Here is a 19,187-nt window from a genome sequence, read left to right as displayed (position 1 = left end):
TCCTTGTTCGCTAACCTCACCCGCGACTGTAAGCCCATCGCTACCAAAAGTAGGCGTTACAGTGCCGGGGATAGGGGTTTCATTAAATCCGAGGTAGCGAGACTCCTGAAGGAAGGGATTATCGAGAGCAGCAATAGCCCATGGCGAGCACAAGTGGTGGTGGTGAAGACTGGCGGAAAACAGCGCCTAGTTATTGACTACAGCCAGACGATCAATCGCTACACCCAGTTGGATGCATACCCACTCCCCTGCATATCTGACATGGTCAATCAGATAGCACAATACCAGGTGTTCTCGACGATTGATCTGAAGTCAGCATACCACCAGCTCCCCATCAGGGCTGAGGACCGCCAGTACACAGCTTTTGAAGCTGACGGTCGGCTCTATCACTTTCTCAGAGTTCCCTTCGGCGTCACCAACGGAGTTTCTGTCTTCCAACGGGAGATGGACCGGATGGTTGACCAGAACGCGCTCCAGGCCACTTTCCCATATCTAGACAACGTCACCATCTGCGGCCACGACCAGCAGGACCACGACGTTAATCTAGGGAAATTCCTCCGGACGGCCCAGCGGCTGAATCTCACATACAACAAAGACAAATGTATGTTTCGTACTAAGCGCCTTGCTATTCTTGGCTGCGTAGTGGAGAACGGAGTCATCGGCCCAGACCCCGATAGAATGCGCCCTCTTATGGAGCTCCCCCTCCCCCACTGCCAGAAAGCACTGAAGAGATGCCTGGGGTTTTTCTCTTACTATGCTCAGTGGGTGCCCAACTATGCGGGTAAAGCCCGACCCCTCATCAAGTCCGCCTCCTTCCTCCTGACAGCAGAGGCCTGTGCAGCCTTCACTCTCATAAAAAGCGATATTGCGAAGGCCACAATGCACGCTGTGGATGAGTCCCTCCCTTTTCAAGTGGAGAGCAACGCATCCGACTTTGCCCTAGCTGCAACCCTTAACCAGGCGGGGAGACCCGTGGCCTTTTTCTCAAGGACCCTCCAGTGCCCCGAGATTCAACACTCCTCTGTCGAAAAGGAGGCCCAGGCCATTGTGGAAGCCGTGCGACATTGGCGGCATTACCTGGCTGGAAAACGATTTACCCTGCTCACTGACCAGCGTTCAGTAGCTTTTATGTTTCATAATAAGCAGCGGGGCAAAATCAAGAATGACAAGATATTAAGGTGGAGAATCGAACTCTCCACCTACAATTACGATATCTTGTACCGGCCCGGGAAACTCAATGAGCCCCCAGATGCCCTATCACGTGGTACGTGCGCCAACGCGCAGGTTGATAGATTACAGACCCTCCACAATGACCTCTGCCACCCGGGGGTCACCAGGTTCTTCCATTTTATCAAATCCCGTAACCTGCCCTACTCCATCGAGGAGGTCAGGACCATGACCAGGAACTGCCAGATCTGTGCTGAGTGCAAGCCGCATTTTTATAGGCCAGACAGAGCGAGCCTGATCAAAGCCACGCGCCCCTTCGAGCGGCTGAGCATCGATTTTAAAGGGCCCCTCCCCTCCTCTGACCGCAATGTGTACTTCCTCAATATAATTGATGAGTACTCCCGTTTCCCGTTTGCCATCCCTTGCTCGGACATGACCAGTACCACGGTCATTAAATGTCTGAATGACCTCTTCGCATTGTTCGGTTTCCCTAGCTATATCCATAGCGACAGGGGCTCATCTTTTATGAGCGACAAACTTCGGCAGTACCTGCTCGCGAGAGGCATTGCTACAAGCAGGACCACCAGCTACAACCCCCGGGGTAACGGCCAGGTGGAAAGGGAGAATGCGACAGTCTGGAAGGCAGTCCTTTTAAACTTAAAATCTAAGGGCCTTCCGACCTCCCGCTGGCAGGAGGTCCTCCCTGTGGTGCTCCATTCCATTCGGTCGCTGCTCTGTACACCCACCAATGCCACTCCTCACGAGAGAATGTTCTCCTTCCCCAGGAAGTCCACGTCGGGGATTTCGCTAGCAACATGGCTGACTTCTCCAGGACCCGTCCTACTGCGGAAGCACGTGAGGACCCATAAGGCGGACCCCCTGGTCGAGAGGGTGAGCCTCCTCCACGCCAACCCGCAGTATGCTTACATGGTGTACCCGGACGGGCGGGAGGACACAGTCTCCATTCGAGACCTCGCACCTGCGGGTGCTCCTGAAACACCCTCTTCGCCACCCATCACTACTCCTGCCTACCCCCAGGACACAGTCCCCGCACGAGACCTCGCACCTTCGGGTGCCTCTGAGAGACCACCATCGCTACCTCCCATTACCCGCGATCTGACCCCTGTAGACCCAGGGTCCGCCACCTGCTACACCTCCTCTGAACGAGACACCGGGTTCAACGTTGGATGCTGCACCATCACCGCCGCTGCTGCGACGCTCAGGACGGCTTACAAGGCCTCCTGATAGACTTCAGTACACGTATTTTTAGTGCACTTCACCCCGCCGGACTCAATTCTAAACAAGGGGTGAATGTGGTAAACCACTGTTGTTAGTATTGTTGTTCACCACTGTTGTTAGTACTGTTGTTCACTGTTAGTACTGTTGTTCACTCTTGCATATTGTTGTACTTGTCTGTGCATGCCTCAGCTGACTCCGCCCCTGGCTCCACCCTCATGGCTGGGTATAAAGGTGGCTGCTCGGCAGCCCCCGGCCCTTTTGGATACCAGGCAACCACAAGAGGCATGCTCTGTTCTTTGGTAATAAAAGCCTGTTTGTTACTTTCTCAACTTCCAGTCTTTTGTAGCAATTGATAGTGCATCAACCATTCAAATGAAAAAGTCCATACCAACCTTTTGCCATGGTGCTGTTGGTATGTCAGCTACTATCATTGGTTCCTTTGCTTGTTTGTTTTGGTGTTTCTGACATGTCTCACATTCGCCTATCATGTTCTCAATTACCTTATTTATGCCAGGCCAATAAACAGTGTCTCTTGCTCTCCTTTTGCATTTTTCAATTCCAAGGTGTCCCTCATGAATCCTTTTGAGCATGTCTTGACGTAGAGCCTGTGGAATGACTATTCTGTTCTGTTTTAGTAATAGTACACTTGTGACACTCAACTCTGACCTTGTGTGATAGTACTTTGGACAGGAACCTTTTGGCCAACCATGATGAATGTTCTCTATTACTGTTTGTAACACTGTATCTTTTACTGTTTCTTCTGCTATTTGCTTTGATTTTGTGTCTGACACGGGCAGCGCAGCAGTGACCATACTCACATGAACATCCACGTCTTCCTCAGTAGAGTTCACATGACTCATTGTGGGTGCTCGGGATAGTGCATCTGCTAACACTATGGCCTAGAAATTGGCCTGAGGCGCCCAAGCGGTGCAAAGTTCGCCTGGGCGCTGGAATTTGCGCCGCGATTGCCGCATTAGCGATCGCCGCAAATTCAGTTGAAGTGCCCCTAGAGGGAGACGGGGCGTGGCTCGAGGCGTTCTGCATCCCGCTTAGGGCGCTGAAAGTGAATTTCGCAGCACTACGTGCCGCAGCGCCACACGTTGCGGCATGGCACGCTGCGGTACTGCAGGCCTACCTCCCACTGTTAAGGGGGAGGGGCCTGCAACAGCGCGAGCCCTGATCGCGAGTGCCGGTAAAAGAGCCCAGCACCAAGGAGAAGTGCCGGGCTCTCGGGAAACAGCCGGCAATGCCGTGGGGGGGGGGTGGTACCAGGAGGCCGGGGATGGAGGTGCTGGCAGGCGGCCGCCGAAAAAGCGGCCGCCCCGCACCTCCACCTGAACTTGCACCGCTGCCGGCGCAGCAAGGCCCCGTGAACCGGGCGTGGGTAGCGAACGGTGCTACAGCGGCGTTCGCTACCAAATATTGTGATCGGGGCGCGAATGGGGCACTGCGTACACCGATGACGTCATCGGTGGCGGCGCAGCGCAAAAGGCTAATGCCACCATTAGCGCCCCTGCTGAATATCGTGGGAGGTGCAGCCAGTGGTGCTACAGCCACTGACTGCCTCTTCAGGTGCTAACAGGTGGCGCTACTCACCCAATTTTTCCCCCTATGTGTTTGCCTGGTGTGTAGATCAGTTCAAAGTCATATCTTTGCAGCTTCATCATGAGTCGTTGAATCCTTGGAGACATCTCATTCAGGTTTTTTTTAATGATGGCAACCAGTGGGCAGTGATCTATCTCAACTGTGAAGGTGGGAAGTCCATATATGTAGCCATGGAACTTTTCAAGTCCAACTACCAAGCCTAGACATTCCTTTTCAATCTGGGCGTATCGACACTCAGAATCAGTCATAGACCTGGAGGCATAGGCAACAGGCTTCCAATCTTCACCCTCTGCTTGTAGCAAGACCGCGCCTAGGCCATCTTTTGATGCATCCGTTGACACTTTGATTCTCTTTGTTGGGTCAAAAAGGTGAGTACAGGTGTGGTTGTCAGCACTGTTTTGAGGTTCATCCACTCTTGTTCATGTCTTTCTGTCCATGCGAACTCATTTGTTTTATGTAGCAGGTCTCGCAGACAGGCTGTCTTGGCTGACAAGTTAGGAATGAATTTTCCAATGAAGTTTATCATCCCCATGATGTGTACCACTCCTTTTTTGTCAGTGGGTCGGGGCATGTTGAGTATGGCGTTTACTTTTTCCATATCTGGCTCTATTCCTTTACCAGATAGATTATCTCCTAGGAAAGTGACTTCCTGGACGCCAAACTGACACTTGGCTTTGTTGAGCTTCAGTCCATTCCGGCGTATGCTCTGTAGCACTTTAGTCAGTCTCTCATTGTGTTCTTTCAGTGTGGAGCCCCAGATGATGATGTCATCAACATAGACCCGAACTCCTTCCAGACCTTCAATTATATGTTCCATCGCTCTATGAAAGATTTCAGATGCAGATATTATCCCGAAAGGCATTCTGAGGAAACAATACCTGCCAAATGGTGTGTTGAAGGTACAGTACTTGGTGCTCTCTTCATCCAGTTTTAGTTGCCAAAATCCTTGGGAGGGATCGAGCTTTGTGAAGTATCTGACACCTGACATTTCACTGGTGATTCCTTCTCGCTTGGGAATCTGGTAATGTTCACGTTTTATGTTTGCATTTAAGTCCTTTGGATCCATGCATACTCTTAGATCATTGTTCTTTTTCTTTACACATACCATGGAGTTAACCCAGTCTGTTGGCTCTTCGACTTTCCTGATGACTCCTAGTGTGGTCATTCTGTCCAGTTCTTTCTTGAGCCGGTCACGCAGGGGTGCTGGAACTCTCCGTGGAGCATGTACCACTGGCTGAGCATCCTCCTTTAGCTGGATCTTGTAAGTGAATGGTAGAACTCCAAATCCTTTGAACACATCCTGGAAATTACTCACTACAGAATCCACTGAGTCATCTGGTCTGCTTATGGCACAGTTTATACGGTAGACTCTCTTGACCAGTTCTAAGTCCTCACAAGCTTTGTCACCTAATAGTGAATCAAGTCCTTCAGCCACAACAGAAAACATGAGATGATGCAATGTTAGTTCGGTTTCTCTCAACAGACGTTCCCTGACCTTTTTATCATGAATACCAAACACAATCTGGTCACGAATCATGGATGATTTCAGTTCAGAGAAATTACATGTCTGTGCTTTCAGTTTCAGATCAGTCACAAAGCTATCAAAAGTCCCATTTTGCTGCTGTGTCTGTGAACGGAACACGTACCTCTCATAGGTCTTGTTCTTTTTGGGAGAACAATGTGTATCAAACTTCTATAGCACATCATCCATCTTTTCCCTGTCTTTCTCTTGATCAAATACAAATGTATTAAATACCTCTATCGCCTGCGGGCCTGCAACCGTGAGCAGCAACGCTATTTTCCTTGTGTCTGGCTTCGTACCGAATCCGATGGCAGCAATGTAGAGTTCGAATTGTTGTTTGAAAGTCCGCCAATTGCAGTCGACATTCCCCATGAGTTTCAAACCCTCCGGTGGCTTCAAAGTCTCCATGTCGCGTTTCACAATTTTCAGCAGATTTTACCCATCCTGGTACCATGTTATGTTCATAAATAAATAGACATTCTTATTATGAACAGCTAGCTTAAAGCTAGTCACTTTATTCAGCGATGTGGACTTGTACAGCATCCATCTTGACTACTGCCTTGTGGGTAGCCTAGTGCATCATGGGTAGCCCACTCTTATATACATACAGCTCCACCTAGTGTACCATCCTTGGATGACATGTTACTGATCATTACACCTGTAACCCCTAATTCCCTTATCTGCTAGGAAACTGTCTATCTCCATTTTAAATTTATTTAATGTTGCAGCTTCCACAGATCTCTGGGGTAGCAAATTCCATAGATTTACTACCCTCTGAGTGAAGAAGTTTCTCCTCATCTCAGTTTTGAAAGGGCAGCCCCTTATTCTAAGATTATGCCCCCTAGTTCTAGTCTCACCCATCAGTGGAAACATCCTCACCGCATCCACCCGATCAAGCCCCCTCACAATCTTATATGTTTCGATAAGATCGCCTCTCATTCTTCTGAACTCCAATGAGTAGAGTCCCAACCTACTCAACCTTTCCTCATACGTCAACCCCCTCATCTCCGGAATCAACCGAGTGAACCTTCTCTGAACCGCCTCGAGAGCAAGTATATCTTTTCTTAAATATGGAAACCAAAACTGCACGCAGTATTCCAGGTGTGGCCTCACCAATACCCTGTATAACTGCAGCAAGACTTCCCTGTTTTTATACTCCATCCCTCTTGCAATAAAAGCCAAGATTCCATTGGCCTTCCTGATCACCTGCTGCACCTGTATACTAACTTTTTGTGTTTCATGCACCAGGACCCACAGATCCCTTTGTACTGTAGCACTTTGCAGTTTCTCTCCATTTAGATAATAACTTGCTCTTTGATTTTTTCTGCCAAAGTGCATAACCTCACACTTTCCAATATTATATTCCATCTGCCAAATCTCTGCACACTCACTTAGCCTGTCTATGTCCTTTTGCAGGTTTTTTATGTCCTCCTCACTCACTGCTTTCCCTCCCATCTTTGTATCGTCGGCAAACTTGGATATGTTGCACTCAGTCCCTTCCTCCAAATCGTTAACATAGATTGTAAAGAGTTGGGGTCCCAGCACTGACCCCTGCGGAACACCACTAGTTTCTGATTACCAGCCCGAGAACAAACCACTTATCCCAACTCTTTGTTTTCTGTTAGATAGCCAATCTTCCACCCATGCCAGTATATTACCCCCAATCCCGTGATTTTTTATCTTGATCAGTAATCTTTTGTGTGGAACCTTGTCAAATGCCTTTTGGAAGTCCAAATACACTACATCCACTGGTTCCCCTTTATCCACCCTGTATGTTACGTCCTCAAAGAATTCGAGCAAATTTGTCAAACATGACTTCCCCTTCATAAAACCATGCTGACTCTGTCCTATTAAATTATGTTTATCCAAATGCTCTGTTACTGTTTCCTTAATACTGGACTCCAACATTTTGCCAACCACAGATGTTAGGCTAACTGGTCTATAGTTTCCAGCTTTTTGTCTACTTCCCTTCTTAAATAAGGTTGTTACATTAGCAGTTTTCCAATCTGCCGGGACCTTTCCTGAGTCCAGGGAGTTTTGGAAAATAATCACAAATGCATCCACAATCCCTACCGCCACTTCTCTCAAGACCCTAGGATGTAGGCCATCAGGTCCGGGGGATTTATTCGCCTTAAGTCCCATTATTTTACCGAGTACCATCTCCTTAGTGATATTTATCGTGTTTAGCTCCTCCCCCCCCCATTGCCCCTTGTTTGCCCAGTGTTGGGATATTTTTAGTGTCCTCTACTGTAAAGACTGATACAAAATATTTGTTCAGCGTCTTTGCCATCTCCATGTTCCCCACCACTAGTTTCCCAGTCTCATCCTCTAAGGGACCAAAGTTCACTTTAGCCACCCTTTTTCTTTTTATATAACTGTAGAAACTCTTGCTATCTGTTTTTATATTTTTTGCTAGTTTACTTTCATAATCTATCTTCCCTTTCTTAATTAATCTTTTAGTTATTGTTTGCTGGCTTTTAAATGCTTCCCAATCTTCTATCCTCCCACTAGATTTGGCTACTTTATATGCCCTTGTTTTCAGTCGGATACTATCCTTTATTACTTTACTAAGCCACGGATGGCTGTCTTTTCTTTTACTCCCCTTTTTCCTCAGTGGAATATACTTATCTTGAAAGATGTGAAATATCTCCTTGAATGTAGACCACTGCTCTTGTACCGTCTTGCACTTTAATCTGTTTTCCCAGTCCACTTTAGTCAATTCTATTTAGTCAATACCTTCATAGTCTCCTTTATTTAAGCTCAGTACGCTGGTTTGAGATCCAACTCTCTCACCCTCAAACTGAATTTGGAATTCAACCATATTATGGTCACTCATTCCAAGGGGATCCTTTACTCGGACATTTTTTATTAATCCTGTCTCATTACACAGGACCAGGTCTAAGATTGCCTGCCCCCTGGTTGGTTCAGTTACATACTGCTCAAGGAACCCGTCCCTAATACACTCTATGAACTCTTCCTCAAGGCTGCCATGCCCAATTTGACTAGTAAAGTCAATATGAAAGTTAAAATTGCCTATGATTATAGCTGTTCCCTTATTACAAGCAACAACTATTTCCTGATTTATATTCCAACCAACAGATTTGCAACTGTTAGGAGGACTATAGACTATGCCCACTAGTGACTTTTTCCCCTTATTATTCCTTATCTCCACCCAAACTGTTTCACTATCCTGATCCTTTGACCCAATATCATTTCTGACTATTGCAGTGATTCCATCCTTGATTAACATAGCAACCCCACCTCCCTTTCCTTCCTGTCTGTCCTTCCTAATTGTCAAATACCCTTGTATGTTTAGTTCCCAGTCATGATCATCCTGCAGCCATGTTTCCGTAATGGCCACCAGATCATACCCATGTGTAGTTATTTGTACCATCAACTCGTCTATTTTGTTACGAATGCTGCGTGCATTCAGATAAAGAACTTTCAAATATGTTTTCTGACAATTTATTCCTGCTTTTACCACTTTTACTACTTTACCTTTATCATTATACATTCTGTCCCTACCTGACACGCTCTGGTTTTTAATTCCCCCACTGCTACCTTGCTCTATTGCCTTCTCCGCTGTCATTTTTATTTTTCGCTCTCTTAAAACCTCCCCCCCACTAATTAGTTTAAAGCCCTCTCTACAGCCCTAGTTATTCGATTCACCAGGATTCTAGTCCCAGCCAAGTGAAGTCTGTCCCAACGGAACAGCTCTCTCCTGTCCCAGTACTGATGCCAGTGTCCCAAGAAGCAAAACCCATTTCTCCCACACCAGTCTTTGAGCCACGCATTTAACTCTCTAATTTTATTTACCCCAGCCAAATTTGCACGTGGCTCAGGTAGTAATTCAGAGATTATTACCCTTGTGGTTCTGCTTTTTAATTTGGCCCCGAGCTGCTCAAACTCCCTCAGCAGAACCTCTTACAGGTAAGTGATTGGCAGTGACTGTGGGCTAAGTGTTTAAGATGTGACTGTGGGCTAAGTTTTAAGTTAACATATAACTAAATTAAAAAAAACTAAACTTAATTTAATAAACTAAACGAGGTAAATAATTTGATTAATACTAAACTAATTAATTAAACAAATAATATAATGGGAGAACAGGAGATGTGTTGCTGCTGCAATATGTGGGAGCTTATGGATATTTTTGTCCAGGGCGACTACATCTGCTGTAAGTGTCTGCGGCCCGAGGAACTTCAGCTCCGAGTTGAGGAACTGGAGTCCGAGCTGCAGACAATGTGAGACATCAGGGAGGGAGAGCATTACCTAGACCTTTTGCTCCAGGAGGCAGCCACACCCCTTACATTAAATACTTTAGAATTGACACGTGGTCAGCGACAGGAGGGTGTGACTGTGAGTGAGGCAAGTACGGGGATCCAGGAGGTAGTATTGCACGAGCCTCAGTCCCTGCATTTGTCCAATAGATTTGAGGTTCTTGCAACCCTTGTGGACCAGTGCAGGGACTGCAGGGAGGACAAGCAAACTGACCACGGCACCATGGTACAGGAAGCCGTTCAAGTGGGGGGAGTAAAAAGGAAGGTGGTTGTAGTAGGTGACAGTATAGTTAGGGGGATAGACACTGTTCTCTACAGCCAGGAGCGTGAGTCCTGAAGGCTATGTTGCCTACCTGTTGCCAGAGTAAAGGACATCTCCTCCGGGCTGGAGAAGAGCTTGGAGTGGGAGGGGGAGGATCCAGTTGTCATGGTCCACGTAGGTACCAACGACATAGGTAGGACAAAGAAAGGGGTTCTGCTGAGAGAGTTTGAGCAGCTAGGGACTAAATTAAAAAGCAGAACCACAAAGGTCATAATCCATGGATTATTACCGGAGCCACGAGCAAATTGGCATAGGGTCAATAGGATCAGGGAGATGAATGCATGGCTCAAAGATTGGTGTGGGAGAAGTGGGTTTCGATTCATGGGGCACTGGCACCAGTACTGGGGAAAGAGAGAGCTGTTCCATTGGGACGGACTACACCTGAACCATGCTGGGACCAGAGTTCTAGCGAATCGAATAACTCGGGAGGTAAATAGAGCTTTAAACTAAATAAGAGGGGGGAAGGCCCTGGTGGAGAGAAATCTGGAATGCTAGAGAGAAAAGACATGGGCTCGATTTTGCCAAGGCCCGAGGAGGTGGATTGGAGGCGCGAGAGGTGTTAATCGCAAAAAGTGGCGGGTGGCTCCAATCCTGCCCCCGAGCAATTTTCCCAGAATCGGAGTTTCAGACCCCGTTTCCGTCCCGCCTCCAAGAGGCGGGATAGGCCCTTAAGGCCCTTAACAACCAGTTAAGGGCCTCTATAATCCCATTTCGAGAGGCCTTTCTGATTGTAACACATGTCCCCTGTCCTGCACGGCTCCTCTGGAACACGCCAGTTAATCCTGGCGGCCTCACAAGTGGATTGCTTACTCACAGCTGCAGCTCCACCATTAAAAAGGAGTTTTCACCAATGATCATTTGCAGGTGGCAGAACTTTGTTGTCTCAGGTCTGGGGAACTTTTAGCAGGCATACTCATTGTTGTGGAAGTTTGGAGACTGACACCCATCTCCAATGTGACCTCCTGGGAAACCCCTCTCCCCACCTTGACTGAGCGCTTCCTCAACTGAGGCATATACCAGAAGCATGGGAACCATGTATTTCCTTTCCTCCTGGACATCAGATTTGGATGAAGACCAGCCGTGGCAGCAGCAGAACCATGAACAACAGCACCACCAACAGCAGCAGCAACAACAGGAGCGCCAAACTGCTGCTCACCCACCTGAAGCTGCACAGGCCAGAAGGCACCAGCACGCGAGTACATTGCTGCCCGGGATGCAAGGGACGCACTCATGTTGGCCAGATTTGCTTAGCCTGCACAAACACTTTGCCTCACACCTTCTTACCTGCGGATTCCTATCACTCTGACCACCATACTGAAAATTGCAAGTCGCTCTATGCCCTCAATGTGGAAGTCCCATTTGTGAAATGACACAGGCTACAACTTCAGCAGTTTGCCATCAGAATTTTTGATCACAACAAGCAACTGATGGCATTTCAAAATTAAACACAACATAACACCCAAGTGACTACCCTCGTGACTACTTGTGCATTATCTTCCTCTTGCGCGTGCTCCTACATGGTGCTTCCCCTGTGGCTTCAGCAGATGTGGAAGCCCCTTGCTCACTTTCTTGCTGCTCCTGTCTCGACACCTTTGGCAGCCGTCCTCTAGGGTTGCGAACCTGTGAGGGCTCAGCAACAGTCTGCTGCTCCTGCGGCAGTGCAGGGGATGAGATGCCCCTCTCAGTTGGGTGAGGACTCTGGTGGGGCTCTGACCGAGGGCTTTGCAGTGGCATGGTCCTGTGAGCGCTTGGAGAGGAGCCCCCACTTCCTTGTTGTCTGTCACCAACATCCATCTCATGGGTTAGCCCCACTTCAGAGCTAGCAAGTGGCTTGACAGCACCTTGCTGCACTTCAGGGGGGCCATGAGGACCCGTTTCTGCACTGGAAGTCCTACTCCAGAAGACTTCCATGAAGGCCTGGTTTCTATGCTCAATAGCTGACCATCGCTCCTCAAGAGATGTCAGTCTATTCTGAACAATAACCATGTTTTCAACACTCTGGTGACTTAGCTCCTCCATGGCCGTAGCCATCCTCTCCTCTACCATAGCCATCCTTTCCACAGAGGTTGCCATCCTTTCCATGGTGATGCGTTCATGCGCCAATGCCTCCACAAAGGCTCTGCTTATGTTCGCGATGGACTCCTCCATTCGCTCCACACTCGCAGCGACCTTGGAGACAAAACCTGCCAGAGACTCCTGCACCTGTTCCTGGAGTTCAAGCACTGCTCTCCTTCTGGATGGACCCAGAGGCACAGGGTCGACATACAGCTGAGCCGAACTGGCAGAGTCCTGCGCCCTCTGACGAGGACTCTCCACTGCTGTCCCTGTCTCCACCATCTGCTGATGCTCACTTGTGAGCTGTGATACACCAGGTGACAACACTACTCTCTCTTGCGAAGGTCCCACCGAGGTGTGAGTGTCTGCGCTGGTGCTGGGTGCGCTTAATTCTGCTGACGCTGCATCCTCAGAGGTTGCAGCTTCCTCTGAGGGGTTTTGAGGCTCAGGCTGTTCCTCCTGGACAGTGGAGACGGGGGCTGTCGATGGTCCTGTGGGGGAGTAAAGGAAAGAGTTAGAGATGTGAGGTAAAGGTTGCATGCACATTAAATTGTGCAGATGATCATAAGTCAACTCAAATTTCTCTCCACGGATGTTGCCTGACCTGCTGAGTTTTTCCAGCATTTTCTGTTGTTATTTCGGATTTCCAACATCTGCAGTATTTTGCTATCGTTATAGCATCAGAATCATTATCAGTCACTCATGCAATGTCAATGAGAGAGATGCCAAACTCTTCTGTCACCAGCTTGCTGTGATGCACCCGCCTGTCCGTCCCCCACTTGCGAATCGTCCTCGACACCGGCGATTTCCAGGGCTGCCTCCTCCGAGGTGGTGAGCTGGGCTACTGAAGGTGGCCCTCCTCCTGTCCTCGCTCTTTCCCTCTTATTATGGGCTCTCTTTTCCTGCAATGAGGGATACAAGTGGAGTTTGAGTGAGAATGAAGGAGTGAGTGTAGAGAATGCATAGCATAGATGCTTAGAAGGAGACCAAGGGCCCTCCCTGTGTGTTGTAAGTTGTTGTCATTGCATCACAGTAATAGGGAGTGTGAGGGCTGCATGGTCAAATAGTTAAGTGAATGTGACCATAGAGAGAGAGGGAATGGGTAAGGGTGCAGGGATGTAAGTGTCAGGTGGGATGTGGAGGAAGAGGTTAGCAAAGCAGACTGCTGGTGAGGAGTGGCGATGGGGATCAGATTGAGGGTGATGGGACAGTCATACTCACTTTTCCTGTGCGGAGAAGGTCATGAATCCTCTTCCTGCATTGCAGCCAGGTTCTGCGGCACATAGAGATGGAGTTGATCTCCTGGGCCACTTGCATCCACACAGCTTTAGTCTGCTGGGGAGGCTTTTTCCTCCCTAAGGAAGGGAAGAGCAGCTCCTTATTTGATCTTGCTCCCTCCACCAGAGCTTGGAGGGAGGCCTCATCGAGCCTTGGAGCACACTTTGGCCTACTGCTGGACATAGTTGCTGAATGAAGCAATCACAACAATGGGCATAAAGTTTAAAGTCTCCAGAATAAGCAAGGTTGCTTGCAGGCCTTAAATCCAGCAGCATTGATGATGTCATCGAAGGCGACTTTCTGTATGAAAAGACTCACTGGGCATGGGGTTTCCACATGCTGGAAATCAAGTGCCCAATTAGGGCAAAATCACACTTTTTTTCCACTTCACATCGGAGTCGGGGTCCTGACACAAACCACCAGACATGCCCCAGCCCGCCCCCAATGGCAAAATCGAGCCCAAGGAAGCAGTGCAGGAAAGTGATTGGGGTAAGGATAACCAGGTTGTGTCAGGAAGGGACAGAGCGTACAAACAAAGGAGTGCACTATCAAGTCGGGTCCGGGTAAGGAAAAAATGGTAATAAGACAAATAGGGCCATAGTACAAAAAAAATGTTAAGATGTCTAAAATGTTAAAGACAAATCTAAAGGCACTGTATCTGAATGCACGAAGTATTCATAATAAGGTAGACGAATTAACAGCACAAATAGATGTAAATGGATACGATATAATTGCGATTATGGAGACATGGCTGCAGGGTGACCAAGGCTGGGAGCTGAATATCCAAGGATATTCGATATTTAGGAAGGACAGGTGAAAAGGAAAAGGAGGTGGGGTGGCCTTGTTAGTAAAGGATGAATTCAGAGCAATAGTGAGAAAGGATATTGGCTCAGAAAATCAGATGTAAAATCAGTCTGGGTGGAGCTAAGTAGCACCAAGGGACAGAAAACATTGGTGGGAGTTGTCTATAGGCCTCCAAACAGTAGTGGTAATGTAGGGGATGGCATCAAACAGGAAATTAGAGATGCATGTAACAAGGGATAACAGGACACTTAGAAAATATCAATGAGATTAGACAAAGTCAACATGGATTTATGAAAGGGAAATCGTGTTTGACAAACCTATTGGAGTTTTTTGAGGATGTAAATGGTAGAATAGATAAGGGAGAACCAGTGGATGTGGTGTATTTGGATTTTCAGAAGGCCTTTGATAAAGTCCCACATAAGAGGTTAGTGTGCAAAATTAAAGCACATGGGATTGGGGGTAATATACTGGCATGGATTGAAAATTTGTTAACAGACAGGAGACAGAGAGTAGGAATAAATAGGTCTTTTTTGGGGTGGCAGGTGGTGACTAGTCGGGTACCACAGGGATCAGTGCTTGGGCCCCAGCTATTCACAATATATATCAATGATTTGGATGAGGGAACCAAATGTAATATTTCCAAGTTTGCTGGCAACACAAAACTAGGTGGGATTGTGAGTTGTGAGGGGGATGCAAAGAGGCTTCAAGGCGATTTAGACAAGTTGAGTGAGTGGGCAAATACATGGCAGATGCAGTATAATGTGGATAAATGTGAAGTTATCCACTTCGGTAGGAAAAACAGAAAGGTAGAGGATTATTTAAATGGTGATAGATTGGGAAATGCTGATGTACAAAGGGACCTGGGTGTCCTTGTACACCAGTCACTGAAAGCAAACATGCAGGTGCAGCAAGCAGTTAGGAAGGCAAATGGTATGTTGGCCTTCATTGCAAGAGGATTTCAGTACAGGAGCAAGGATGTCTTACTACAGTTGTACAGGGCCCTGGTGAGACCACACCTGGAGTACTGTGTGCAGTTTTGGTCTCCTTACCTAAGAAAGGATATACTTGCCATAGAGGGAGTGCAGTGAAGGTTCACCAGACTGATTCCTGGGACGGCAGGATTGTCGTATGAGGAGAGATTGGGTTGACTAGGCCTGTATTCACTAGAGTTTAGAAGAATGAGAGGGGATCTCGTTGAAACGTATAAAATTCTGACAGGGCTAGATAGACTGGATGCAGGGAGGATGGGGGGGTCACAGTCTCAGGATACGGGGTAGGACATTTAGGACTGAGATGAGGAGAAATTTCTTCACTCAGAGGGTGGTGAATCTGTGGAATTCTCTACCACAGAAGGCTGTGGAGGCCAAGTCACTGAATATATTTAAGAAGGAGATAGATAGATTTCTAGACACAAAAGGTATCAAGGGGTATGGGGAGAGAGCGGGAATATGGTATTGAGATAGTGGATCAGCCATGATCATATTGAATGGCGGAGCAGGCTCGAAGGGCCGAATGGCCTACTCCTGCTCCTATTTTTCTATGATTCTATCTGCACCACAAGCTTCACACATTGCCCAAAGCACCACACCCCCAGCACTCACACACCAACAATCTCTACCTACCAACACTCCCACCCACATCTCACGCCTTGCACACAATGGCAGCTATTCAACTATGGCAAGCACAAGGGTCATTTATTAATGGAGTTTGCAATATTTTGTGGCCTCTCTCATTTCACCTTTGCACCCAGGTGGACACTGTGATATGGCATGACATAGGGATGGTATGATGGGCATGTGGTGAGCAAAAGGTATCTAGGGTTTAAGTCATCCTGCTGTGAGGCTGGAGGTCTGTTGGAGGAGGTGGCAGAGTTCTGTGACCACCACCTTGACGATGTGGAGCTATCTAATACACTGCTCCTCACTTAATTGAAGGTCGGAGAAGTGCTGTCAGAATACCCTCTGATGGTAAGGCCTCCTGGTGAGAGCCCTGATGTCCCTCCTCATCCCTCGGCGCACATGTTGTCGTATTTCCCGCTGCCTAGGCTCCCTCCACCATAGATTCTGGAGGGCAAGGCGGCATGCCAGTACAGCCCCCCATTAATGTTGCCAAGTGTAGCAGTTTGAATGTTTAAACAATAAATGTAGCTATTTTGGGGACGAATTCATGGAATGTATGCAAGAAAGTTTTCTAGATCAGTATGTTGAGGAACAAACTAGGGAACAGGCTATTTTAGATCTAGTATTGTGCAATGAGAAAGGATTAATTAATAACCTTATAGTAAAGGGGCCTTTAGGGAAGAGTGACCATAATATGATAGAATTTTATATTGAGTTTGAAAGTGATTATGTTAAATCCAAAACTAGGGTCTTAAATCTAAACAAAGCAAACTACATAGGTATGAGGGACGAGTTGGCTAAGGTAGATTGGGAAACTACATTTAAAAGGTATGATGGTAGATAATCAATGGCCAGCATTTAAAGAATTAATACATAATTTACAACAAATACACATTCCTTTAAGGCACAAAAACCCCACAGGATAAGTGGTCGAACCGTGGCTAACAAGAGAAGTTAAAGATAGTATTGGATCAAAGGAAAAGGCTTATAATGTAGCCAAGAGGAGTAGTAAGCCGGAGGATTTTAGAATTCAGCAAAGGAGGACCAAGAAATTGATAAAGAAAGGGAAAATAAAATATGAAAGTAAACTAGCGAGAGACATAAAAACAGAGTGTAAAAGCTTCTATAGATATGTAAAAAGGAAAAGATTGGCGAAAGTAAATGTGGATCCCTTACAGGCTGAGACAGGAGAAATTATAATGGGGAATAAGGAAATGGCAGAGAAATTAAACAAATACTTTGGGCTGGATTTTCATTGGGCCATGGAGTCGGGATTGGAGGCGTGTGGGGGTTTAAAATCCCGAAATCGGGGGTCCTGACCCCATCCCGCCTCCAACCCGCCTCCATGCCAGTTTCAAAGGAGGCGGGTACCCGCCCCGCACTGGGACCCACCACCCCGAGGCGGGAACGGGATTAGTGCCAATTAACTGCCTGTTAACAGGTAGTTAACAGGCAGTTTTTAGCCTAATCCCTATTTTCATTGTTGAAATGTGGGATTCCCGACGGCTCCAAACCACGCCAAGTTAGCGAGGCGGGCCGTTGGGATGAAGGGCTTGGAGGGGTCGAGATGTCAGGTGTTCAGGTGAGTGATGGGAGCATGAGTGCAGAGGTAAGTGTGTTTGGTGTGTGTAAAGTGTTTAAAGAAGTTCTACTAACCTTTACTTACCTTTACAGCCTTCCTTCAGGTCTCGGGAGTCCCTCATCTCACCGACACAGAAAGCAGAATGGCCACCAGCTGTCAAAATCTGCAGCCTCTGCTTTCTGTTCTGGGGAGATCTCTAAATCATCCTGAGAGGAAGGAATTAACCTGGAGTACAGATTATCAGTGTTTGACAGCTTCAAACAGCTGTGAAACGTTGATATTTCATCTGGCATAAGGTCTTGACAGATGAAATTTCCATCTGTGGCGTTGCCAGGTGGCCCTTAATTGGCCTGCTGAGCCCACTGGGCGGGCTCAACAAGGTCAATCAAGTCTAAATCGCATGGGTTGGCTAGAACTCGATGGAGGCGGGACTACAACCCCAAAAGTTGTAGTCCCACCTCCTCAATGAAAATCAAGCCCTTTGTGTCTGTCTTCACGGAAGAAGATGCAAAATACTTTCCGGAAATAGTGGAGAACCAAGGCTCTAGCGAGAATGAGGAACTGAAAGAAATTAGTATTAGTAAAAAAATAGTACTGGAGAAACTAATGGGACTGAAAGCCGATAAATGCCCTGGACCTGATGGCTTACATCCTAGGGTTTTGAAAGAGGTGGTTATAGAGATAGTGGATGCATTGGTTGTCATTGGTTGTCTAGAATGGTTCCTGTGGATTGGAAGGTAGAAAATGTAACCCCACTATTTAAGAAAGGAGGGAGAGAGAAAACGTGGAACTACAGACCAGTTAGCCTGATATCAGTAGTAGGGAAAATGCTAGAATCTATTATTAAGGACATGGTAACAGGGCACTTAGAAAATAATAATAGGATTGAGCAGAGTCAACACGGATTTAGGAAAGGGAAATCATAAAAACATAAGAAATAGGAGCAGGAGTGGGCCATTCGGTTTCCTCGAGCCTGCTCTGCCATTCAGTGAGATCATGGCTGATCTTCTGCCTCAACTCCATTCACCGGCCCTATCGCCATATCCCTTGATGCCCTTACTAGTCAGAAATCTATCGACTTCTGTTTTGAATATACCCAATGACTGAGCCTCCACAGCCCTCTGGGGTAGAGAATTCCAAAGATTCACCACCCTCTGAAGAAATTTCTTCTCATCTCAGTCCTGAATGGCCTACCCTTTATCCTGAGGCTGTGCTCCCTGGTTCTAGAATCTCCAACCAAGGGAAACATTCTCCCAGCATCCACCCTATCAAGCCTTGTAATAATTTTGCATGCTTCAAAGAGAACCCCTCTCATTCTTCTGAATTCAAGAGAATACAGGCCGAGTTTACTCACTCTCTTCTCATTCGACAATTCCGCCATCCCAGGAATCAATCTCGTGAACCTTCGTTACTCTCCCTCTAAGGCAAGTATCCATGGTGTGGAGATGCCGGAGTTGGACTGGGGTGGACAAATGTAAGAAGTCACACAACACCAGGTTATAGTCCAACAGCTTTATTTGAAATCACAAGCTTTCGGAGCGCTGCTCCTTCTTCAGGTGAAGTGGAGAAATGCATAAAGACACAGCTTATATAGTCAGAGAATCATGTCAGATGTTTACAGGTAACCTTTCCAACTGCCATTTATCACACCTCGGCAGAGAGATAATCACAGCAGTCAAAGGTGTGAATGGTGTCCAAACAGGTCAGTCAGGGAAAC

This window comes from Somniosus microcephalus, chromosome 3 (assembly GCF_052327205.1).
Source record: "Somniosus microcephalus isolate GS21.2 chromosome 3, FLI_Smic_1.0, whole genome shotgun sequence".
Classification (NCBI taxonomy): Eukaryota; Metazoa; Chordata; class Chondrichthyes; order Squaliformes; family Somniosidae; genus Somniosus; species Somniosus microcephalus.
This window is presented reverse-complemented; position numbering follows the sequence as displayed.